The sequence below is a fragment of the Malania oleifera genome, chromosome 3, assembly GCF_029873635.1.
Source record: "Malania oleifera isolate guangnan ecotype guangnan chromosome 3, ASM2987363v1, whole genome shotgun sequence".
In the NCBI taxonomy this organism is placed as follows: domain Eukaryota; kingdom Viridiplantae; phylum Streptophyta; class Magnoliopsida; order Santalales; family Ximeniaceae; genus Malania; species Malania oleifera.
This window is the reverse complement of record NC_080419.1, coordinates 124543890-124571645: the sequence shown is the minus strand read 5'-3', so window position 1 is coordinate 124571645 and position 27756 is coordinate 124543890. Positions and strand designations below refer to the sequence as shown.

The window sequence follows — 27756 nt, the reverse complement described above, 5'->3', positions numbered from 1 at the left end:
GACATGGATTACTTTACTACATACGACTATTGACCCTAACGGCGTAGCCATTACCAGTTCATAATCTAACTGTTGAACCTCTAATCCACACAATTTAAAAAATCCATGGGAGATAAAGGAATGTGTTGCCCCTAATTCGAATAATATAACACCTTTATTGAAAAGCATGTAAATGATACCTCTGACTACATTTACAACGTTCTCTGCGTTGCTTGGAGTCAGGGAATACACCCTTGCCTGAGCTGTACCTCCTTTATGACCACCACGCTGCACTAAAGCATCTCCTCTATATGGCTGCTATAGGGGTGCGTTGCCACCTGGTGTGCTGCAATTGCGTGCCACATGTCCTGGTTTTCCACATCGATAGCAAACCCCTAAACCCAACAAACATTTCCCTGCATGAGGTTTGCAGCAAGAGGGACAACCTGGTAAGGACGTGATACCCTGAGATGTATCACCTCCCATCTCTCGCCGCTGACCTTCACCACCTCCATACTTCTTCCACGCACCCAGCCCCGCGCCTAAGTGAGAACTATAACCTCTTCTTCGAAATCTGAACTTCTGCATCCTCCTATAGGCTCTCCTCTACTATGGTGGCTTTGTCTACTAGAGTAGCAAAGTTTTGCAACTGAAAGATCACTTTCTGCTTTCGTATCTCCTTCTTCAAACTCATCTTAAACTTCTAGACCTTCATTGCCTCGTCAGGAATCATGAATGGAGAAAATCGGGATAACTCCATGAATCTGGCAATATACTGCTGAACTATTAGCGACTCCTACGTCAGACTTATGAATTTATCCATATTTGCATTTCTGATTGTGGCTGGGAAGTACCATTCAAAGAATAATTCTCTGAAATGAGCCGATGTCAACGCTACTGGTATCGGTCAATGCTCCTCCAGCATCTTTACCGACACCCACCATCTCTCCGCCTCCCCTGACAACTTGAATGTTGCAAAGGTTACCCTCTACTTCTCTGTGTAGTTCAGAATATGCAGGATCTTCTCGATCTTCTGAATTCAATTCTCAGCTCGAATCAGGTCTGTACTCCTTAAAAATAAAGGAGGCTTCAGTCGGGTGAACTGATTAATGGAGCAGCCCAACTCAGCTGTGGGATGGTCCTGCCCCCTTTTTGTTCTCACCACCTCAACCATAAGCTGCTGTGCAAAATCCCGCAATACACTCGTGGAGTCATTGCTGACCTCATGGTCAACCCCTTCGCTACTACTGCCTCCTACGTTAGCAGCAATATCCCTGGACTCCATCCTAAGGAAACAATTGAGAAAATTTCTTAGAAACTTAATAACCTTCATAACAGTTAATGTTACCATATTATAAGACTAGTTTAACATTCCCAATATCGACATACCCTATTAATTCAACATTCTCATTCTATCTCAAGTTCTGCCCCTCCACTCAGAAACAAAAACCGTTAATGGATTGACGTGATTATCTAAATCGTCGACTGATCCAGAAAACACAAAAGTCGGTCAATGGATTTCTATCTCCAGGTCTACAAAAAAAAACTCGAAAATCTTATTCTCATCCTATACTCTAGTAAAGTCTAGTCTATAGAGCCTAGAAACCTAATTTCCGAGCATTTCCATAACCAGGTAGTGTGAATCTTATCACACTTCCGATTGGCTATGGCTTTGATATCATCTATAACACCCTGACCCAATAGGTGAGCCCAAAGTGCTACTATTCATACATAGTCTGCACATATCTGATAACATACATAGATTACCCGCCCTAAACAGGGACATACTAGTGTATTTGTACAGATATGTGCTTTCATACATTGCGGAAAACATAAACATTCATATGGATTCTAATAGACATACCAGAGTTTCTAAGTGTATCCTTACATGCATACGATCATACTTAAAAGATAACATGTATTACATTCCCAAAAAGACCTCCTGAACTAAGTCCAGTACATATACAAAACCCTTATGTAAGATAAAAATAGTACTAAGCTTTGACATCCCTCTAAAAGCCTAGGAACGGTTTCCTAAAGGATTTTAAACAAAGGTTGTAAGTTGGGGTGAGACACTTCTCAATAAGGTGGAAGATATTACATCAGTGTGTGTGTGTGTGTGACAACAAGTGTTTAAACCAATTGCAAGCAGTTACATATATAACATATTCTCAATACTATAATATAGGATATATATAGATATAAATCATGTAATAGCTAATTCAGCATCATAACAAGCGAGAGTTCCCGAAGTTAGGGTAGGGTACATGCCCATACACTGTGCAGTCCTTCCGCCTGGTACTCAAACCTGTGACTTTGCCCATTTTAGTTTTTAAATCATACATATGTATATTTAGAACACCATCCAGCTTTGAAACAATAATAACTATGCCAACACTACCTCGTGGTGTAGGTTGTGTGATAATAAAGCACTGATCGAGCCCTATTCGTGCAGGCATTGCCAGGCATCGTAATTTACTCCAGTTCGTCTTGGCCATCACCACCCTGGTCTGTGACCAGTGGCCCTTCATACCAAGACGACTACATAGATACTGTTGACTTGATGAGTCCAATCCCGTTTTGATAATGACAAATCACTTGGTATTTGATCTGTGCATTAAGATTGTGAACAGGAACAATATTTAGCATGCATGGAAGGCTAGAAAGTCATGGAATCCATGAAGATTAAAGTATATACATCTTGGCACAATCCATGGAACTGAAAGAGTAGAAGAATGAAGATGCAAGTGGCAAGGTCAAGATCGTCATGGGAATGGGTATTTAGAACTGAATGTCTTTATATATTTCCTATGATTTAATTCGAAGCTCAAAATATACCCTAGATTGACCTTAGGACTCATGCATCTCATGAAAATCTTTTAGGGGTTATTCATTGACTTAGAGACTCTATTTAAAATCCCGAAAAATGATTTATAAAGAAGCAAAGTAAGAAAGCAAAAATGGTTTTTGAAAATAAAATAAAAGAACTGAAGTTAGACTGCCCAGATGACTGAGGATTACCCTCAGACGTCTGAAGATGCAACTTCAGATGACTGAAGTTTTACTTTAGACATCTGAAGAATTTCTTCAGAAGACTGAAGATTTAGTTTTGTCGTCTGAAGAATTAATTGCTGAAACACAGAACAAACAGAACACCTACAAATGTCTGAACCTTAAGTTCAGTCGTCTGAGGCAGGGACTTCAGAAGTCTGAACCTCAACTTCAGAAGTATGACCTTGTGTCCAGTTCAATTTTTTTGAAGTTTTAAGGAATATCAGACGTCTGAACCTTAGACATCAATTGTCTGAACCCGCGGGAAGTTTAAAATTTTAATATTTAGCAAGAGAACACGCGGGTTATACACTTGATCAATTTGATCCAACAGTCATGACTTATCCTAAGGTCAAGTTTACCTATATAATCAACTTCTAAACCCTAGTGCCCCAACTTTTAGAATAGAATTGAGAGACTTGAACATATTGCAATACGATTGCCTCCACTCCAACTAATACTCATCAAGTTTGGGCAAATTATCTCAACAAAACAAAGGGATTTCATTGTCACATCTTGATAGCAAGCTTTGATAATTGAGGTTTGGTAGACAAAGGATTTGTTTGCATTTTCAATATATAGATATCTTGAAGATTTTTCATATCTCATACTCATACATCTATTACTCTTATTGAAAAAGAAAAATCATTGTGTTGTTATATATAAATTTATTTATGAAAGGATTTTCTAAACATTGAATATTTGGTGATCTTCAAGTTCTTATTTTCATTCAAAGACTCAATAATTTTTTTATTGCAAAATCTACTTGATTGAAAAGTCTAAAGGTTCTTAATATATATATATATATATATATATATACACGTGTGTGTGTGTGTGTGTGTGTGTGTGAGAGAGAGAGAGAGAGAGAGAGAGAGAGAGAGAGAGAGAGATATTGTTGTGACAAGTAGTGTTTAAATCTTTGCAATGCTCAAAGTATTTTATTTATTCAAAGATTCAACTTCACAAATTATTTGATAGAGCTCAGACCATAGGAACTGAGACCTTGACACACAGGGTGAGTTTTTGGACTAGGGGAGGTGTAATTCCCCTAGAGTTGAGTTGTTTTTAAGTATGCGATGGAAATGTATATATATATGTTGATACTCTGAGTATTGTATTTTGGTTGTTAAGTGTATACTATCTTCCGTTGTTAGGTTTTTTAAATGAAATGACTTTTTTTACCCGGTATCCAATGCGGGTCGGGTCATAAGAGTGGTAACAGGGTTGCTGACGTGGCCAATTGGCGAATATGGTTGATGACGAGTGAATATTTATTATTTTTTTTTTAAAAAAAAATTTACGAAAATCGGGGCGTCACAACCTGGATACATAACCCAAGGGCTTATTGAGAAGGGTGAGTGTGACGACCTGCTTAATTTCCATATATTATTTTTTTTCCTTTTATAATAAAACCAATATAATAAATCCGGCAGATCATAGTCCACCTGGACTCGTGGGTACCAGGGATACATCAAAAAATAGCACGGAAGCTTAAGCAGCAGGAAACATTAAGTCATAAATAACTCATAACACCATATACAATACCATCTATCACAATATCAAAATTGTTATATTCACTGTATATACATATATAAATCACCCAAAAGAGTCCTAGGGTCAATCCCACAAAATCCAACTGACCCTATCACAAAATACATACCCTTCAGAAAGGGTAGATCAGCTGTAACTATCACAGTGGAGTTTTACCTGCTCTTCTATCAGGGGCTCCTGAAAAGTTCATATAATTCGGGATGAGACATCTCTCAGTAAGGGAAATACACTAATACTAGTGTGTGGAAACATGAGTATTTTTGTGTTCTATGTAGAATCATATATCTACATATCAATATAACTATTTATATCATATTTGGGAAACGTATATTCTCATATCATGGCAGAACATACAGGATTTTCATAAATATAATTCATCTCATATGATATAATACAAAAATAACCTTGGTAGGTTAACTAACTGTTGTCATGTATTACCCCCACATGACTGGGTTGTGTGGCTTGAAGGTGGGACCTGACAATGGTTGACCGAGCACTGCCAAGTCAAAAGTACAGTCTGTAAGTCCGATGGGTCTGCCAGACCTGATCCGTACACCAGGGGTGCTCGCACTTCTTAAAACCACATCGACCATCCAACCTCATGTCACTCCATACAACAATGTTAACACAAATATCATGATAAATCATGAACACATAGCACCGGTACCGTGCAAGTGCTAACCTAAACCAAGTCAATCAGTTTTTTATAACATATAACATATAATCAAAATGTGATACATGGATATTTCATAGTATTAATTGTCAAATCAATATCATCACATCATTTTGCATATTTATATATATCATAAAAATTATCGGCCCGTATGCCGGTATTTCATATTTTACCATAGCTCGGCTCATACACTGGCAAATCATATCATAACTCGGCCCATACGCCGGCAGAACATATCCATAACTCCTCCCGTACGCCAGAAAATCATATCCATAGCACGGACCATACGCCAAAAAATCATATCCATAACCATATCATTATCTTATTCTTAGAAAACAATATTTCCTTATAAATTCTACTAATGCCACACGAGATAGGTTTTTCATATATTTAACATACCATCATTTTCAGTAGTATTTCCCAAATATAAAACATATATAAATATACTTATTTCCCTGAAATCATATGTTGTAATAACATATATACATTTCCATAAAATGACTAGCTTAGTTTATCCCCTTACCTGAGTCCTAAAAGGCCCCTAAGAGAAATACTCCTACACTCGCAGGGTTCCCCGCTCAACACCCTGAATATTATATTTCCCAAAACTAAACTTTAGTATTTTTACGTGTACTACGCTTTCTACAACTATCAAAAAGTCAAATACTGAGTAGAAAGTCTTACCCTGAATCTGGGATGAATTCTGAACTCGACCCACCAACGATCCACTCCAACAAAAATGCAGAGAACTTCCCCAGAGGTGTTGTAGTGGCTTTGGATCATCGATCCAGCAGTAGACAGACCCAGAAATCTAGAGAGAAGTGAGGGGAACTAAAAAGGAGAGAGAAGGAAGGTTCTGCACAGAAGATTTCAGCCAAAAATAAATTTTAGGCCTTTTTATACACTAGTCCTCATCGACGAGCCACGTCACCTTGTCAACAAGGCCATGAAGACAACTCGTCGACGAACTCTCTTCTTGTCGTCGAAATTCAAAATCACCCAAAACCCCTCTCGGTATTTTCTCGTCGATGAAACACACCTTCGTCGACGAGCCTAATTACCACCTCATCGATGAGGACCTGTTGTGCCCCATTTTTAATTTCATTTTATTATCAAAATATTATAATTCTTCTAGGTCACTACAGTGAGTGTCCTGGTGTTAGTTCTAGAGTAAAGAAAATCTACTTGTATGGGCAGGTAAACTTCCCTATTCTCGGAAATTATCAGTAAAATATTTACGTATGTGGGCATGTGATTGGATGACAAAGATGTTGGCCATGGTGTGATTATGGGTGTGATATTTTGGCTACTGGTTGATTGTGAATGTGTTTGCATGGATATTTTAATTATATATTAAACACTTCAGTCACATACTGTTATAAATTATTTCTTCCTTACTAAGAGGTGTCTTACCCCGTCGATGATTGAAACTTTTCAGGTTATCCGGGTGATAGAGCTTAGATAGCTCTAGGGCGGGATAGTTTTATGAGTGGTACCAAAACAGTTATGTTTTTAGTTTTTATGTTATATATATTTTATTCAAGTTATGTAATATGAAGAATGAGGTTGTAATTATTATAGATCTGCATGTATAAATTTTAGAACTCTGGTATATTTTTTTGAGGTTATTTTATTATTTCCGTTGCGTGAAAGGTATCAAAGACGTGTGTTGGTCTCATAACACTCCGGACCCCATGTGGCGGTTCCGGGGTGTTACAATATTGACTTAAACCTTGACATTTGATTTTGGGGACACTAGAGATGAGCAATCTTCTCGCAAATATTAAGAAAAAAAATGTGTCTTTTTGTTTCATGGGAGAAGGATTTTTGAACCTTTTACCTTTCTACCAAACCTCACAGAAAGTCAATATCTTTCAACCAAAATGCTACACCTAATATTTTCCAAATAAAAGAGGGTAGCAACACCCAAAAAGTTATAAATAAATAGATCAATGACGGTCATTAAACAAACCGTGCCAATTAGTATGACGTTGTATTGCTAGACTTGAATCAAGCGATCTTTTTGGATTTTGATTATATATTTTTTCAATCTGACTTACAAAGACGAATTTAGTTCATTGATAGTATATTTATTTATAGAATAAAACAAGTAATTGTAATATGAGAATGTAATAAATATTATGTAAAAACAAATAATTTTAAAATGTCACTTATACAAAAAGTAAACTTTAGTTCATCCAACATGGATATGTGATCGGGATAGACATTTCTACAGTGAATTTTAGAATAGTCATTTCTTGTTTATTTATATTATAAATTACTTTTTTCATCGTTATTTGTTTAATGGTAACAATCTTTTATTTTTATTTGTACTATAAACTTTTATTTTTAATATTTTTTGAAAATTTATTGCATTTTTATATTAATTTTATTTTTAGTTCATTTTTATCATTTAGTTTTAATTTCAATTCTAAAAGATATACAAAATGAATGGTTTAATAAAAAAAATTTCATTTTAAAATATGTTTTAGAGGAGGTTATCAAAATAACTAAAAGCCAATTTTGGTTTTTACCTTTTCACAAACCGTTGAAAATTAGTAGAAACCAAAAATTGACAACATAAACAAATGTGTTATTAAAATATATTTTTTTACTACACATAAATGAAAATAAAAAATAGAAAATAAGAACGATACTATAGACTTTTATTTATTTATTTTAGGATATGACTGATTCTAAAAAGATATGTCACAATTTAAAAAATTAAAAATGTGAATATTATTTTTAATAATTACCCTTAGAAAAACATAAAAAATTAACACCTTGAAAACCTGTAGTCATCCAAGTCGATACTCTTTCACATGAAACTACATATTAGAAGGTGACTACTAATTTAAAATAACAAGCACTTTGATATTTAAAATTGAAACTTGTTGATTTAACTAAAAAAAGAATATTTTAAATAGTTGACAAATGAAGTGAATCGTTCTTTTAATAAGAAAGGTGAAATAAAGTCGGCCTATAAACTTTTAGGATATATTATTTGTCAAGAATATAAATTAAACAAAACAATTCATTCACAAATATTTTCAATCAAACTTTTTATCACTATCTTATTACTTAATGTACCATTTTTCCTCCTTTCAATTCACAAAATAAAATAAAAATACCTTAAAAATTTTCAACATTTGATTCACAAAATAAACTAAAACAAAATACAAAACACAAACTGTGCCGCCATAGTTTCATTCGACTTCATTCTATAATACGGATCATATATAGAATAACCATACTTACGAGGAAACCGTCCATTACTTGCATATATGTAGTAGATAACATTTTTTAAGTACCAAACTTAGTACTGATCCATCTCAGATTTTTTTAGATCGGTGCTCACTGTATTTTCGCATGCATCGGAATATTTTGTACAAATAATTTTCTTGGGTAAAAGTTCAACAGAGAGTAGTACTTTAGAACACTTTAAAGAAGAGTTAGAGAAGCTTTTGTCCCATCCTTTTGTCACTTGTTTGGAGACTTTTTTCTTAATGAAGACTGTCATTTTCTGGGCTTCTCAGCAACAGAGAAATGACAAGTTTACTTGATGCCTTTTTTACTGTTTTTTTTTTTTTTTTGGATTACGTATCGAGTATTCACGTGTCTATTTTACGATTCATGTGACTAATCGTGCGTCCCTTAAAGTTGAACCCACAACTCCAAAGGGAGACCTTTTTAACTTCTTAAATCTTAGTTGAAAGATTCTTGAATTAGGTACCAAAATAGCTTTAGTACCTTCCAAAACTTAATAATAATAATAATAACAATATTAATTACACAAGAACTTTGATTCTTTCTATGTTTAAAAAAAAATTAAATAGCTTCTTCAATGTAAAAAGATAAATAAGGCAATTAATTCAAATATTTGCGTGATAGGTACAAGCCCGTATAGTTGGTTTCCATTTCTAGAGGGACATGGGTTTTGTTGAAGTCCTCCGACTTCATTGACCATACATCATATTATTAATATCATCGGTCAACCTTTCCATTTGCTTCGTTGTGGGATAGAATCGTTTTTCTTTCCTTTATGAAATATTTTGGTAGAAAGATTTGGACGAAAACTTGTACATAGTGCACTACAACAATGATACAAGACACCCATGATAGGTCAATATCGCCTTAGCATATAACTTAATGGAATCATGGTGATCTATCAATATAGGGAAGACAATATTGCGGCTGATTTTTCGTTAGAGAATGAGAAATGAGAAATAATATCATTTATGAAAAATAACATCTTTTACCACGTTTTCTGAAAGGTATTCTTTGGATGGATAGGTCAGGTCTCACTTCCCTTCATCATTAGTTCATCCTCTCGATTCTTATTTGGTTGGTTTAGATTTTTTTATTTTAGTTTATTTTATTATTTTATTTTATTTTTTTGTTAGGCTTGTTTAGATTTGTTTTTTATTTAATTTTGTTTGAATTTATAATCCTATTTTGATTTATTGTTGGTATTGTTTTTGGGAGGCATTTAATGTCTTTTTTGTCTGTAATCTCCCAATGCTTATCATGTAACCACGGTTTTCCTCTGTGAGAGTATATCAATAAATAATTAGAGGTGCCGCCCTCCTTTAGTTTTAAAAAAAAGGAGGGGGGAGGGGTCACAAAAGGCTTGGACGTTTCTTAAGATTTCAAAAATCCCACAAACATCTAACAAATACATGCCAAACCCTCTAAAGTTTTAAAAAAATCAATGTGTCTTCCTTTGCATTTGATTCATAGGACACTTGACTTGTCTTTCCACCAAAAGACCAGGCAAAGTCGACATCTTACTGCCAAACCTCGAGGAATGTCTATATGATTTTGGAATTTTTTTTTTTTTGGCCAAACCTAATTAGATTTAGAAAAAAAAAAAGACACAAGCCCTAAGTTTGGTAAAAAATGAAAACTTCTTGCAAATATTAAGAAAAAAGCAATCTTCTTGCAAATATTAAGAAAAAAATTGTGTCTTTTAGTTTCGTGGGAAAAGGATTTTGAACCTTGTACCTTTCTACCAAACCTTACAAAAAGTTCGTATCTTTCAACCAAAATTCTACACCTAATATTTTCCAAATAAAAGAGGGCAGCAACACCTAAAAAGTTATAAATAAATAGATCAATGATGGTCATTAGACAAATAGTACCAATTAGTATGATGATGTGGTGCTAGACTTCAATCGAACAATCTTTTTGGGTTTTGATTTTTTTTTTTTCAATCTGATTTAGAAAGACAAATTTAGTTCATTGATAATATATTTATTTATAAAAAAAAAACAAGTAATATGAGAATGTAACAAATATTATGTAAAAATTAATAATTTTAAAGCGTCAATAATACAAAAAGCAAATTTTATTTGATCTAACATGGATATGTGATAGGATAGATATTTCTACAGTGAATTTTAGAATAGCTATTTCTTATCTATTTATATTATAAATTATTTTTTTATTGTTATTTGTTTAATGATAACAATCTTTTGTAATAAACTTTTATTTTTATTTCTATTTTGTTGAAATTTTATGGCATTTTTATTTTTATTCATTTTTTTTAGTTCATATTTATCATTTAGTTTTAATTTTAATTTTAAAATATATATAAAATAAATGGTTTAATAAAAAAATGCATTTTAAAATATGTTTTAGACAAATTTTGGTTTTTACCTTTACACAAACTGTTGAAAATCAACCAAAAATTGACAACATAAATAGACAATTATTAAAATATACTTTTTTACTACACAAAAAAATAGAAAGTAACAATGATACTATAGGCTTTTATTTATTCATTTATTTCTCTTATTTTAGGATAACGTTGATTCTAAAAAGATATGACAATTTTAAAAATTAAAAATGTGACTATTATTATTAAAAATTACCCTAAAAAGATATAAAAAAGTAACACCTTGAGAACTATAGGCCACACTTTTTCACATGAAACTCCATGTTAGAAGGTGGCTTTTAATTAAAAATAGAAGCCACTTCGAAATTTAAAATTGAAATTTATTCGCTTAACAAAAAAAAAAAAATTTTTAAATAGTTGAACAATTGAAGAGAATTTCTTTTAAAGCCGACCTATAAACTTTTAGGATATATTATCTATAAGGAAAAGAAATTAAAGTTACGAAACGATTCTTTCACAATTGTTTTCAATCAATCTTCTTATCACGATCTTATTACTAAATGTATCTTTTTTTCCTCCTCTTAATTCACAAAATAAAATAAAAAATACCTTAAAAATTTTCGACATTTGATCCACACATTAAATTAAAACAACATAAAAAGCACAAAATGTGTCATAATTTCATTCGATTTCATTCTACAATATACATCATATATAGAGGAAACCGTCCATTACTTGCACTGATATATATTTCAAATAACTACAAAAAACAACTTTTCAAAAGGTTCGAGCATAAAATCGATTTTGTTTTAATAAAAACACAAATTCAAGCCCAGTTATGATCATTCCCAGCATACTCCTCCAGCCATTTCAAATAATTGAGACCACCCACTCAAACTAAAGCAACCAAAAAGAAAAAGAGAAGAAAGGTTTAACTCAACAATGGCCACAACCAAACCATGTTCAGGCCATTTACACCTCAGAGAGAGAGAGAGAGAGAGAGAGAGAGAGAAGCTTTAATATAATGCCCCAGGAACTAAAAAAGAGCCATTGCGTTTCCCATTTGCACGCTGGAAAAGCCCAAAACGCCCAAAAAACGCAGAGCATGAATTTGCATTATCGCGTTGCTTTATAATTAGAACGCGGCGCCCTTTCCCTCATCTTAACCTACACGTTTAAACCAACACAAAAACACAATTAGGCCATTGAACACTGCAACCCCATCATTCAATCTAAAATTTCTTACTAATTTGCCACATATAACCCTCTTTATTTTGCGAATAATTTTATTCACTAGTAAAAAATAAACCAAAACTCTCAAATGAAATAGTAAAAAAAAATTAAAAATAAATGCACCAATTTTATTTCCATTCAGTTGGCCATTTTTTTCACAAAAAAAAAAAATTTCTTTCTAATGATTTACCCTCTTTAAGCTACGCACTCGATGTTTTATGACCCTTTCATTTTTAATCACCACCAGATCACAATTTGAAGGAATTCCGGCCTCAACTCAAATAAAAATTCAAATGAATCAACAATAGAGCTACAATGATAATCATCTACACAGATTATTGATTATCAGATGTTTTTTCTTCAATTTATTTAGTTATGGAAATAACAGGGTTACGCATAAAAGGCAACAATTCGCCAAGTTACAATATTACATGGAGCCAATATGCCCTCATTATATTTCCTCTTCTTTAGTTGCTTCCCATTAAATAAATCATTCCCAAATGATATTGCTAGGTTTATAGTAGATAAATTTTTTTTGTACCAAACCAAGTATTAATCCATCTCAGATATTTTAGACCGGACACGCTGTATTTTCACATACATCAGAATATTTTTACAAATAATTTTCTTGAGTAAAAGTTCAACAGAGTGAATTACTTTAGAACACTTTAAAAGAATTAGAGAAGCTTTTGTCCCCTCTTTTCGTCACTTTTTTGGAGACTTTTCCTAATTAAAACTGTCATTTTCTGGGCTTCTCAGCAACAGAGAAATGGCAAGTTTGTTTGATGCCTTCTTTACTCCTTAAATCTTAGATGAAAGATTCTCGAATTAGGTACCAAAATAGCTCTAGTACCTTCCAAAACTTAATAATAATAATTACAACATTAATTACACAAGAACTTTGATTCTTTCTATGTTTTAAAAAAATTAAATAGCTTCTTCAATGTAAAAAATAAGGCAATTATTCCAAATATTTGCGCAAAGGGTGCAAACGTGTTAGTTTCCATTTCTAGAGGGACACGGGTTTTGTTGAAGTCCTTAGACTTCATTGACCATACATCATATTATTATTATTATCATCATCATCATCATCGTCGCTCAACCTTTCCACTCGCTTCACTGTGGAATAGAATGATTTTTCTTACCTTTATGAAATATTTTGGTGAAAAGATTCGACGGAAACTTAAATATAATTTTTAATTATGTTAACAAGGAGACCTAATTCTCTAGCATTTCTAATTTCTTATGTCTTGATTTTGGTTTTCAGAAGCTGTAAAACTCCAAGCATCTAAAATGTGTCTAAACATAAAAAGTAGCAATCAAAACCAAATTCACAGCAAAGGGGTTACTGTCAAAATTCATTCCAGATTCAGCCGAGCCACATTTCGAAATGTCAGAAGCAAAGGCAATAAATTCACAGTGGCTAGGATAATAATTGTTTTAATCAACACTTCACCATATTTTCAAAACCTAAGAAAAGCAACATGGATAACATGAAAATAGACTGACGCAAACCAATTTCAGACACAATTTGTTCATGAGTGGGGCTCTAAAATGCCAAAAAAAACATCTTGAAAGAGGGAACTAATCCAATTCATTCAACATTTGAAAAGGGTAGACATAAAGAATGAGTGTTTCCTCGCACCATTTGAGCAACACTACCATCCACTTCACTTGTTCCTTATGTTTTATCAAACGCATACTGCTTACCCGAGTCCACTTGGCGCAAGACAGATTTCTCTCAAATTAAACGGCAAATCATGTTTTGGAAGTTTGAATCTAAAAGCCATCATTGGGCAAATCTCACAGCTTTCACTTAAAATCCCCAACAAATGCATTTTACTTGCACCTTTCATTTTTTTTATTCTGGGTAGGTAAATGGCTTACGCTAATTTCAGCATTATTCAGAGATGCCCACAGTTATCGAACCGCAATATTATGCATTTATCTTATTTGGTTGAGCTAGATTCCTTGTTCATGAATCAATTAAGTTTAAAAAGGCGGTTATTCCATAGCAGCAGGGGATAGCCATGGTTAAAATTTTTGACAATTATTTTAAGCTAATGTCCCTAAAACTTAAAAGTGTTAATTAGATCAACAGCCACTCTCCCTAAAAGACTTTTAGCCCAGAATTCGTACTCGGACCTATACTAAAAATAATGCCCCAGTTGTTGTACAGAACTTCAACACAAGTAGATAGGATTGGATACAAGCGGCCTGTGTTCTGCATTTGAGAATATAACATCAGAGGACAATCACATTCATTCAGCTAGTCATAATGTTGATTACAAATTATGGCACAAACTAGTAATACCAGGCATAGACAGTGTTTAATCAGTTAGAACTTTTTCTCAGAAATGATTACACAGCCTGCAGTGCAAGTTCACTGGGCAGTTAGCTCAATATTGATTAAGTTCATGTTTCTAGCACGTTTGTCACCCGCAAGGCATTCGTGTTCTTATGGATCCCCCATTTCTTCCATCTATAATATCAATAAGCACTGGCAATTTACGTATTAATTTTTCCCTTCTAAAAATTAAATTTTATCATACATTTTCCTTCTAGGAAGCACTATTAACTTAACAGATGTGTTAAGAATTACAAGTCCTGCCTATTCGTACTTCATGACAAATTCAATTTCATTGATCCAAGTGCGCAATGAGGGTGGTTTAAATGTTCTAAGCGGTTCACACTCTGTGAGGCTCTCTCTAATAATGTTACCCATTAAATAACAGAGTTTATTGACTCAATATAGTTATAATTTACAAGAGCCCTAGATTGCACTCCAGGTGTCCTCAGAATATACTTAAGGGGAAAAACGGTGGACAATTAAATTGCAAACGATGAGTTTTCCGAAGCCAAACTATGGCACAAAACAAATCTCATGCTTGGGTGGGTTTTCTGGAAGGGTAAGGTTGATTAAAATCTCACGTGTTGATTTTAAGTAAACGATTAATTTGGCCAGCTGTCAATTTGAACACATTTTCCACTGTAGAAACAACATTATAATGATTCCTTGCCCACTTATTTTGTTCTTCGTGGTTCTATTCTAATAATAGAATCACAAGCAGGATTGGATGCATATGCATCTAGTTCTAAACGGGCAAATATCAATCAGCCACATCATAGTTTGCGTAGCGAAGAACCCACAAGACAATATCGATTGAACCTATTTGTTAAAATAAGATACATTGAAATTATTCTCGAACGTTCTATTATGCCTGTCAAGTATTATTGTTGATATCCAAATTGTTTATTGTTAAGAGCATTTTTTCTGAGTTTGGGAAAGATTCAAGAGTGCTTTTGTTTATAGAATTCAATTGTATTTATCTACGAAAATGAATCCCCACTGAGGTTTCTTTAAGGAAAATAAAGCAATGTTTACTTCCTTCAGTTGCAATTATCTATTAATAGGAATTCACAATTTATCTTGAGTTGTTTTTTTAAAGAAATATAAAACAATGTTTACAGATTTGTAACGACAATCTATAAGTACAACTTCATAAGGCTTAAAGAACTCCAAGAATTATGAGAGAAGTACCTCCAGGACTACTTGAGTAAGCTAGAGAGATATAAATACCATATGGAGATGGAAGACTAATATATGCTCTTCAGCAAAAAGAACATTAGTAGCAAAATGGAATAGATTAAGAAAAAAATATTTCTATAGCATGGCAAGCATCAATAAAAAACATATTAAGAATGCATGGCAAGGCACAAATAGTAAATTCTGTAATGGCCAAGCAATAAACCAGATAAGAAAAATAATCATACACCACGCAACATCAGTCTACAATACGCAATATAAATCAACAACCATGCAACTGCAGCACATAAAGAGAAAAAATTGCATAATGACCCTGCCTAAACACAAAGCACACACTGTACATACAATTATAAACAAAGGCATCACAAGCATTCACATAACCAGATAAATTGGCTAAACCATGACACGTATAAACTTATGTTTGTAACTTCATATTTTAAAAATATTAAAAGCAAACAAGAAGCTAAGCTAACACTCTTAAAACATTAAGACAGGCTATAAACTCAGTAAACAATTCATCATGCAATACTGTTGGCAGCCATATATCTACGTGCAGTTGTAATGCTAATCATAATAACAATCATTTCATTCAACTCTTATCATTATAACAGTAAGACAGGTAGTTTGTCGCTGCTCCTCAACTCCAAAGTTGCTCAGAGGGTTTTCACCTATGGCAGCCCTTGATCACCAATAAATAGACACTTGAATCATATATTCTGAGTTTTCATGATGGCAACACGGTATAGCTATACATCCATTGTTCTCAGGCCACAAAGAAACTTATTAAAAACCACCAATCCAGCATTGTTTCCCTGGTTACTCTGTATGAACCCTCAGAGAGCAGTTTACAACATACAATACTAGCCATCAAAGGAAGAAGACCAAGTAATTGGATGGATGGCCCGAGAGCCATCACAAAGCTTCATGGCACCCATTACTACAACATGACATAACAAACAACCAAGCACTACCTTTGCTTCTCCTCACAGAATGAGCTCACAAAAGTAACAGTCCACAGATGAGACTCTAAAACAAAGGTTAAGGTCAAAATAAACCCAGAAAATGTAAATGATTTAATCCAGAACAAGAACTGGTTCAGCTGGATCATTGAGTACCACAATATGCACGAGATCATTGATAACCTAATCAAAGTTGAACTGGTTCAACTTACAGACTACAACAGCTCAGAAGGAACTACCAGCAGAACAGAACTTAGCAATAGGTGAAGAAAGAAGGAATGGGCAAAAATACAAAGCCAAGCCCAGGATGGGTGCCACAAATTTCACAATAGAAAACCAAATGAAAGTACCTTTTTGCATGAATTATCCCTTGATATCCTACCTTTAAATAACATTCAAATGCACAACAGTTGTACTCTAACATAACTTTTGGTTGCCAAATGCTCATGCTAGTCCATCTAGTAAATTTAATGCTAAAGGTTGTGTATTTGTAATACCAATAATTATTTTTTGGGAAAGTGTATCTAAGAATATTGCTCTTATAGGAAGTTTTCACTACACCGCATGCTATTTGGAAAATAATTTTCTGTATTAACCACACACAAATAATTCACTTAAAAGGCTCCTATCAGAAATTTACTTAAGATTTAATTGTGTTGAATAGTGATAAACCAAACTCCAAAACTCCAATCAGCAGGTGCAGAAATCCATACTGGAAAAAGCACGCGCAAGACATAGAACATGGGACTTCAATTTAACTGCCAAAACTTAAAGCAGTTACAAGTTTTGAGATTTGAATTAAATTGATAGGCACCAAAACAGTAGTTGATTCAAGATGGTTCACAATCCTTAGTGAAAGAAAAGCTAACACCTTAGTGAACCAGGAATTGGTACGGACATTCCAAAATGTGGTGTACATTTTTGTTCCGAACACTAAATCTAGCAATCCAAAGTTTTAGCTTCAACATTTTTCACATAAATATTATTTAAGTGGGGAATTGTCGCATTGTAATTCTATATTCATTGTAAGACTATTTCACAAAAGAAACTCTCTTTAGACTCTTCTAGATTTAGAAACACCTCAACATCCTCTCCAAAATATAGTACACATTTTTTCACCAATATATCTAAGCATAATCCTAACTTCCCAAATTGTAGAGCATGTGCCATAATGCAATCTCATCAGAATGTTCCACATTCTAGATAACAATAGTTAGCACATAATGTCATTGGTTTGAAAAAAAACTAAAGAATGAAATGACTTAAGACTACACATATGGAACAAAAATAATTTATGGCATTCCGTAGCAATTCCAAGTTGATTAATTGATCCTGGCTACTTCACGAGTCACTGATAATAATTGTACATTTTATCTTCAATGGAACAGAGGAAAGCATTGGGATATATTTGAGATTTTATGGAATAAATCAAGAATCTTGTCAGCACTGCAAAAACCATCTATGATTTTATCTGCTAAAAAACTTTAACAAATCCTTAAATGGGAGACAGATCTTTTAAAATATACCCATCTATCAAACAAGTGTTGTCTAATTCTGCAATAGCTAAGCTCATTTTTCAATTATAATCAGAAAAATAAAATGCATAAATGCAAAGTGCTATTTTTAGGAGCCCTCACAAAACTAGCCATATTACAATGATAAGCCGTGAAAAGGGCTACCAACAACAACAACAAAACCAAGCCTTAGTCCCATTAAGTGGGGTCGGCTATATGAATCCTTTTCCGCCAATTTATGCGATCATGGACCATTTCTTTTGATAGATTCAAGGATATCAAGTCCTTACTCACTATCTCCTCCCAAGTTAATTTAGGTCTACCCCTACCCCTTCTACTACCCCCTACAGTAACTAAGTCACTCTTCCTCACAGGTGCACTATAAGGCCTACGTTGCAAGCGTCCATACCATCTGAGTCGTTCCTTCCTTATCTTATCTTCTATAAGAACTACACCTAACTTACCACGAATATGTTCATTCCTTAATTTATCTTTCAATGTTACACCACTCATCCATCTAAGCATCTTCATCTCGGCAACTTTTACTTTTTGGATATTATGTTTCTTCGTCACCCAACATTCCGATCCATATAGCATAGCTGGTCTTATAGCTGTCCTATAAAACTTCCCTTTCAATTTTAAGGATATTCTACAATCACATAGCACACTTGAAGCACTTCTCCATTTTGCCCAACCTACTTTAACTCTATGCATTATATCATCTTCAATTTCTCCTTCAGCTTGCATAATAGATCCAAGGTATCGAAATCTACAAGTGTTATTTATTTCTTCATCATCAAGTTTTACTTTGTCTCCAATATTTCTCCTATCATTACTAAAATTACATTTCATATATTCTATTTTATTTCTACTTATCCTAAAGTCTCTAGATTCCAAAACTTCTCTCCATAATTCTAACTCAGCCTCTACTCCATCCCTAGTTTCGTCAATTAATATAATATCATCTGCAAACAACATACACCATGGAACCTCCTTTTGAATACTCTTAATCAATTGGTCCATTACTAAAGCAAAAAGATAAGGACTCAAAAGGAAAAAAATTGAGAACAGTTGAAAATATCTTAAATTGGCACCAGTCTAACATATCTTTGTGAAAGGGAGGAGAATGGTGCCTCAAAAGCAAATAAATTTTTCCCATCTAGAAGAATCCAGGGTTTAGAAATCAACTAAGAATTACCTCATTGAAAAGAAGATAAAATTGTATCAATGTAGATATGCATAGCTCAAAATATTTATGAAGCATACCGCATAGCTCAAACTATTTATGAAGCATTATATGCCTATTATATTAACTCAACCACAAGTCTATCTTCAAGGCTCGTGAAAATATCTAAAAATAAAAAGTTGCTGCCAGTTTAATTCCCGAGGATTTTTCATGTTAACCACCACGAAATATAATACTTCCTTCCCACAACAACAATTTCATTTGTAAGAGGCACAGTAACACTTTCAAAGGGTAATACAAGTGCGTCAACAGTTAAAAACATTTGAACTATGGCACAAAATGCCAAAACCCCAGCAAACAACAAATAGGTACAAATGGCCAAAAGAATGGCACATTTGCATTTTGTACCTCTAAATAAAGCAATCTAAAGTTATAATACAATATTGTCCATATAAGGTGAATTGTCATTAGTAAAAATGAAGCATTATTGGATGATAAGAATCTTAAAAATTTAAATCAAGATCAGATCCAGATCCAGATCCAGATCCAGATTATGGGATCATATGATCCCCAGATCAAATTGGCAGGATTAGAGTAGGATCAGAAGGATCAATAGGATTGTAAAATCCTACAATACATCTTATATTAAATTTTTATGATACCACTTGCACCATGGGCTTGGTATTTGTCCTATATAACTTGGTAAATAAAATGGACAATTTTGAAAGCGATTTGGTCTGGGATTAACAAAACTAATGAGTATTTTGTGTTTAGATTTAGATGATGATGATGATGATGATGTTAATGATGAGCTTACTCATGATGATCTCAGTGATACTCATGAAACAAATAGTGCCTTAAATATTGAAACAAGTGTTAATGAGCTAGCTTGAAAGTCTGGCTTTTGTTATATATATATATATATATATATATATTAGATGTTCACATTGAATGGTTGCAAGTAGACTAATTCTTGTTTAAAACTATGTTTTTCTTTTTATTATAAGCATTTATTCCTTTTTCAAGCTAATTTGATTGAGTTGGGATTCCAATAATTTGAATACTTAATCCCATTGTTACATGAGGGCTCTAGCGTATAGGCAACTTGTTATTTTCTTGAATACTGATTAGATAATTTTTTAGGTTTATAATACTTAATTTATGAAAAATATCATATTAATGTGCTTTTATATCTATGTTATATACTTAGTAGAATCACAAGATCCTCAATTGGACCCTACCATCAAGATCTCTCCAACCTTTCTAGCAACCATGTAGGATCCTGGTTTTAACAACTTTGCTTTTTAGTCATTATTACTCAACTTCACCAAAGAAAGTTCTCTTTCAAATTTGGAAACATTTTAACAACCTTGCATATATCTAAATAAGCACACCACTAATGTACCAAATTGATGAGCGATGTGCCCTACCTCAATCCTCTTCCTGTTCCACAAATCAGATAATTCCACATTTCAAATATCATTGACTTTTGAACCATCATGGATGACAGCAAGAGCAGGAGTAGCGAAAAGAGGTTGCGTTTGGGAAAATTCCCTAATAAAATATTCTTGCCATCTGTCTAATGAGTGGGACAGAAGCCGAGAGAAGGAGCAATCAAAGTTAAAAAAATTTGGTACGTGGCCCACTAGATTCAGCCTCCAGCCAAAGAGTGCACAACCTCTCCTCAACTTAAAACACCCGTTCACATGCAAAGATTCAAATTAATATAGTTCTTTTTAGAAACTTGGAAAGTATGATTACTCATTATTATTGAAAAAAAATTCCAAATTGAAAAATTAAATAGAAACAACTATTAAATATTCAACATGTTTTAAAGTATTTGGGTTAAAATATGAATTTTATGACTTATTTAAATACAGGAAAATAATACAAAAATACGTTGTACGGTGTAAATTACAACAATCTTAATTACTACGAAAGATTTCATAGAGTATTTTCTAGCTGATGATAGTAGGTATTGTACAAATAATTTTTGCAGCTTCAACATCTCCCAACCAGTGTAATTTATATATATATATAGGTTCATAATTATAGGAATTCGTTTTATAACTGATACAGGACTCAGCGGGACAGCTTTAGAAGAATCTCTCACATCTACATCTTTCTACAATTGATCCATCCATCCAAACATCCAAGTAATGAAAATGCAAAAGCAAAGCTCATTTATAAGATGCATATCCTCAATATTGGTTCCTATGCTTATGCCATTGCACATGATATTTAGCAATAAATTGTCAATATATAACAGGATTTTAACCATACATTAGAATGGGATTTAACAGTGAACAAACAACCTCATAGTAAAAGATCTTGCTGGAAATAGAATGCAAGAAATTTAAAATTTTAATCAAAGGAAAACTATTGATCAGGAATATCCATATTAAAAAATGCTCCACAGGAAAAGATTCCTAAGGCTATCAGAAATCCAATGGGTAGGAGTTCCAAAAAAGTGCTCAGTGAAAGGAAATACTGAAATAGCAGTATAATCATACATCGACAGATTTTTTAATTTTTATTTTTTTATAAAGAAATGTAAAAAGGGAAAAAGAATTCCAAGGACCATAGTTCCCCTTCAATCCCCGACTAAATTAGGTCAGGCGTGCAATTGAGCTCCAATATTACCCAATCAAGTAATCATGTCCTTGATGTTGTAACTGGATTTGAACTTTTTGTCAATCAGCATTAGTATGACCAATCAAGGTTTATAAGTGGTGACTTGGATCTAATGCAACTCTTCAGCATTTTAACACAAGTTAACCATTCAAGACTAAGGTACATTTTCACATTAGGTGGCCCTGGACACTATCGCAGCACCAAATAAAGGTCCAAGAGGTGTCAAAATATTGTTTTTTGAAGATGGTGTATGGCATACATAGCAGGTTGATAAAGAAGCCCTTATTTGGTAAGCACCTCAAGTTCACAGAATATAGGATTTCCTGGAACATTCCCTTGGTTAGGACGGTCTTCAATTGGTAAGTAGAATCTTTCATAATTTACAGTAGCCTATATAAAATCCAGTGCTGGAACACAACCAATGATCCCAAATTGACCTTGCACAAAAATGGAAATTTTACAGTTAGATTTATCTCATTTTTCTGTCAGGAACCAGCAGAAATTTCCCTTAAAAAACCATCTGGAGAACTGCAGCCCCCACAAAGTTGGCTTTATTCATTTGGGAGGCAACCCTAGGAAGGATTCTTACCATTGACAAACCCCAAAAAAGGTGACTGCCTCTAGTTAATAGGTGATACTTATGTCTTAAATATACTGCTGAATCAGTTGGGCACATCCTCTTGCACTGCTCCTGGACCGGGGTTTTTCGGAACCTGGTTATTTTCCTTATCAGGCAGCAGAGGGTTCCTGCCAGAACAGCGAAGGGAGAGCTATGGACTTGCAAAGGTACCTGCAGTAGCAATGTAAGTAGGAAGCTCTTTCCCTTATTCCCCTTGCCATCATTTGGTAGGTGTGGAAGGAAAGAAACGAGAAAGATTTCAAAGGATCAGCTACGCCCTTACAAGTTGTCAAAAATCAATGAATTGCGACTTTTTCTAATTGGCACAGAGAATTGTTTCTAAATGATACTCATGTAATCCTTGGATTTTAACACTCTGCAGTGGGGGTGATGTCCTTCTGTTTGTTTGCACTTGGGTGGCATCCCCTTGATGCCCTTTAATGAATTTTCTTCACTGATGTAAAAAGAAAAATAGCAGCTCTAATGGCAAGCAAGGACTATTTTAGAAGTGACCGTTTAAGATGAAAACCATAAAAGGAAAAATCATACAATCACCATATATGATTGTAGAAACTATTTGGTATGCTATCAATTGAAGGCTCAATTGACCGGTTGGGTTCAAGTCCAAAAAAACAGCCTCTCTGCATAGAAGTAGGGGTAAGGCTGCATATAGTGTGACGACTCTCCCCTTACCCTCACAAAAAGGGGAGCCTTATGGCCTGGGGACGCCCTTATTAATTGAAGGTACAATGGCAGCAAAATCAGGAGTGATTCTTATAGGGCATCATCCTACTAATGGCCTAGATAGAAGGAAACAAAACTTAACTTTCTAAACTACTAAAAAATGCACAAGCAGGAGCCCTTGTCACGAACCAGGTTCAAAACTTTGCAGGATGTTTCGTATTAACACTATCAACTTTAACAATATTGAAGCTTGATCTTTTAAATTGATGAGCAATATTGTCAAAAGGAAATAAAAATTGCCAGATCATCATAAATTGGGCTTTCTTGTTTTTGCTACAGGGTAGCATCTCACACTTCCTGAAGGAATATTTGGTTAACCAATGTGGATGCGAGCATTCATTTTGTTTTTGGAAGGAATATTTGAGCATCCACTTTCTTTATCATGCTCCCTCCAAATCCCAATGTGGATGGGAGCTTTCATTTTGTTTCTGGCAGGATGGCAATTTTGGGATTTTGCAATTAATTTATTTCCTTGCCAATTGGACTTCTCGAATGTTCTATGGCAGCTACTAATAGGTATATTTTGCAGCATAAAAAAGGACTTGACCTTATAATATGATTAGAGAGAACTTTTGGAGCATGTTGGGTTTACTTTTTGGACATAACTTTCTACAGCACAAAACACAGGATACAAGAAAACTCATAAAAATAGCGCGTAATCAGTAAGATTCTGTGAATTTAGGTACAATCCAGAAGCCCCAATCCTTTTATCCTGCCATCTGTAGGATTTCACCTTCTTTCTCTTCCCTCATAGGCGACCACTGGAGGCCAACTGCCAGAGTGCAGTAGTTCTGAGAACTTGACACCAACCACCAACTGCCCGAACACAGCAATTCCAGATTTCTCTTTTGAGGAGGTCCATCAAAGATGAGGACGAGGTTAGCCGCATGAGTTTGTCTAATGGAGACCTACCCTAATTTGACTTGGAAGATTAAGGTGGGTTTGCATTGCTTTATATCTTGGGCAAAATATAGTTAAAATATGCAGACCTGCCCTAACATTCAAAAAATGACATCAGCTTTCCTTGACATCTAAATAGAATGACACTTTCCCCACTATTAGTTAATGTCTATGACTTTTCACCTAATATATTTGTCTTCATAACAAATTCAGCCCCCTATATGGTAAGTGTATTAATGTCAATGCCCTCAAAAAAGGTATCATTCTTGCATGAGTTCTAATGGGAATGATGGTGTCGGCTAGTGCAAAAAGCTTGCCTTGCCAGAAAATACACGTGGAAAGATGTATTTATGATTACATACTATCTATGTTCATTTCTTCAAAAATTTATGGAACTTCGATATTAGATTCCAAAAAAAAAAACACAACGAACTTATGCGCTGTTTTGTTGCAGAATCTAGTATGCCCTCCCGCACTGTGATTTCAGGGAATAAAAGTTCCCCATGTTTGGTTTAGAAGCATATTATTAATAGATTCCCAGGAATGCACAATTCCTATGTTTCATTTATTCCTAGGCATAATGAAAAAATAACCATCTATTCCCAACTTATCCTTAAATTGGACCGGCGATCTTCACCGAAAAATAATGTGCATAGTATTTTAGCACAAAGTTCAATGGATAAAATAAAATACTAAATAAATTACCCATGAAAATGCAATATCAAAGAAACAATTAAAATAAGATTATATATAAATGAATACATAATTCAAATATGCTATTTCAATAGTGCAATTATTTTTCAAAAAATAATAAGGATAAAAGACACTAACCTTTACTAAGGATTGGGGAAGAGACACAGACCTCTTTCAAAAATCCCCCAGGATCTCTGTTGAGGTTTGCCATAAAGACATTAAGCTCCATTAATATTCGGCAAAAGGATAGTCTTTTTTAGGAGTATAAGTGTCCCTAAAATCAAATATCAAGGGGAGGTTTGTGGGATGTTCAAAGCCTCACCCTCATGGGAAGTTTGTGGAATTTCTAAAACCTTAGTGGAGGTCAATCGTCTTTTACCCTAAAAATAATAATACGTGCAAACGTCAAGTTTATTGCTCCACCATGCACTGGTCATTTCCTCTTTTTCTTCCTCATTCCACATTCTTAAATTCAAAATCTATATGATTCAACGCCAATTTCCATTCCTAAAGATGTAGAACCACGAGGATGGTTGAAGAGAGTCGGGAAGAGAGTTTTAATTTGAGAATGAAATAAGATAATAAAAAAAGTAGGCATATTTTGTATTTTTAAAATATAACTAGTGCCTAGGAATGGGATTTCCAATCATAAGATGTTAACCAAATATTGGAAAATCCAAGAAAGAGAATTTCTCAAAATCGTTGGTAGATTCCACAAACTAAATGCCACACCAATTCTATTTTTTACAAAAGATGGTCATCTTATATAGGGGCTACAAGTGCCATTAAATTTGGTAAGTGCAATTTTTTAAAAACTCGGGGAGGTTTGGGTCCTTCCAACAAACCTTATGGAAAGTCAGTGTAGTTTGTCCTTACTTTTTTCCAACATCATGATGAATAACTTCTCCTCATGTTCTTTGCTCGACACTTAAATGAAAGTGGATGACCCAACCTAAGACCCAACTATAAAGGCAATCATTACCATACCAAATTTGTATTTGTACGCTGCCAAAAGTGACCACATCACACCGAGTACACAAAAATTGGGTAGCTAATTATGCATAAAGTTATTAAACGAGATTTTTTTCCCAAAAATATTCTACTACTAAAAACTAATACAATTGTCATTTATAGTTGTACAGCCTATTTTACTTGTCTGATCAAGTGGGTGCTGTACATTGAAAAAGAAAATATTTCATTGTGGATTTATTTGGCAACATCAAGTGATCCTAGTTCTTATCAAGAATAACGTAAGTCAAAGCAACTCTCCCCTACTTAAGCCTTACATGCATGCAATTGGGAACAAGGATGAGGTAATCAACATCGATATGGAGTGCATACGGATAAGATTACTAAAGCAATCAGAATGAGCCATGGTGGTTCCAGCATTTGATAATTGCTTGATTTATGATAACATGTAGGTCAAGGCTGGCATTTTTTATTTGTTGAAGTGAATAAAAAAGACTCCCAATGTTACATGGTAATTGTGAATGACGATTGGTTCATTGAAATGGGATGGAGAAAGATAAGATTACTAGAGCAATCGCAATGAATAATTTTTTGTCCTAGTGTTTGAAGTGGATATAAGACACTAAAATTGGAATTACAAAATAGAAATTACTTGTCATTTAAAAAAGGATGCATTCCCAACACACTTTAGGAATCCCACATTGCATCTTGAGTCAAATGGCATTAATGAATTCCATGTAGGGCCCTCATTATGATTATGCCTTTTTTTGTAATCAAAAGCACCAATATTATTAGGAATAAGATTGGTTTGCCATTCCTTCATTCCAATTGTCTTTAGCAAACATGGCCTTAAAAATTGAACCAAGACCAAGGGATTCCTATCCTTATTATATGGGCGAAAAAAGGGATTTTTTCAAAGGAAAATTTTAAGTTGTCCATGCATACAATGATACAATAGAACAATTCTAGGGAATTTTAAATCTTCACTAAGAATAAGGCATCATATTCGGAGCTAATAAAGAAATAATATTTTTCATAATGAAATAGAGCTCAAAAGGGGAAAATTACTAAACATTTTTCAAGATCTTTGGGCTGAGATGGTTCATGTTGTTTTTACTACAAGGTTTAAGGGTTTCCTCTCTTTGTAAATTACGAAAGAGAGCTTCTGCTTTAACTTACATGTAGTGTCTCATTAACTTAAAACCAGCAAAGGATAAAACCAGTTGAAACCCAACTTCTACCAGCCTGACAGTGAGCACAAGTCAGTAGGAAGGAGCCCACTGAATGACCAAACCACCAGCTACTTCCACTTGTGGTCCTCTTTTGACTGCAAATTGCTGTGACGGCTTAGTATCAAGGAACATAGCCCACTCCTATTTTTTAAAAAAGAAGAATTTGTCAAGCGAAAATAAACAGTCACAAGATGAAGAATAAGATATCACCAAATGGAAAAAAAAAAAACCAGGGGGGGGGGGGGGGGGGGGTAGGCGACGACGTTGACAACAAAGAAGAAGAGCGCGGCTAATAAAGCAAAGCCTTCCAGTCCCTCTTGCATCCATCAGAGATACTCCTGTGAAAGCTCCATATGTCAAATGGCACAGAGATGCTAAAAGCACTACTTTGGCCACAAATAAGTTGAAGTTAGAGTCTTTTCCTTAAAGATTCTAGCAACATGCTCCATCTAAATGCACCAAACTGCTGCAAACATAGCAGACTGTTACAGAAGCCTACCCTCCTTAATCTCTCCAAATCCCATGGATTTTGACAGGATGAAAGATGATGAACCCTCTCGCTGTGCTCCAAAAACACTAACAAATTATTCCAGATTCGCCAAGAAACAGGATCATGCGAGAAAATATGCTAATTTGCCTTGCTGTGATACCATAA

The 27756-nt window shown here is 34.1% G+C and overlaps 1 protein-coding gene across 8 annotated transcripts in view; it reads right to left on the bottom strand.

Annotated features, from left to right (window-relative positions):
• Positions 1-11528: 11528 nt before the first annotated feature.
• The window catches only part of LOC131150962 (flowering time control protein FPA), a 36847-nt gene continuing 20619 nt past the window's right edge, over positions 11529-27756 (bottom strand). For 4 of the 8 annotated variants that reach the window (XM_058102081.1, XM_058102088.1, XM_058102077.1 and 1 more), the window contains one exon: positions 11529-12038. The gene's annotated coding sequence lies outside the window, so the exon portion shown is untranslated. Of the gene's footprint in view, positions 12039-26832; positions 27243-27756 lie in introns of those variants that run through there. The other 4 variants (XM_058102080.1, XM_058102084.1, XM_058102085.1 and 1 more) reach the window with 1 other exon arrangement.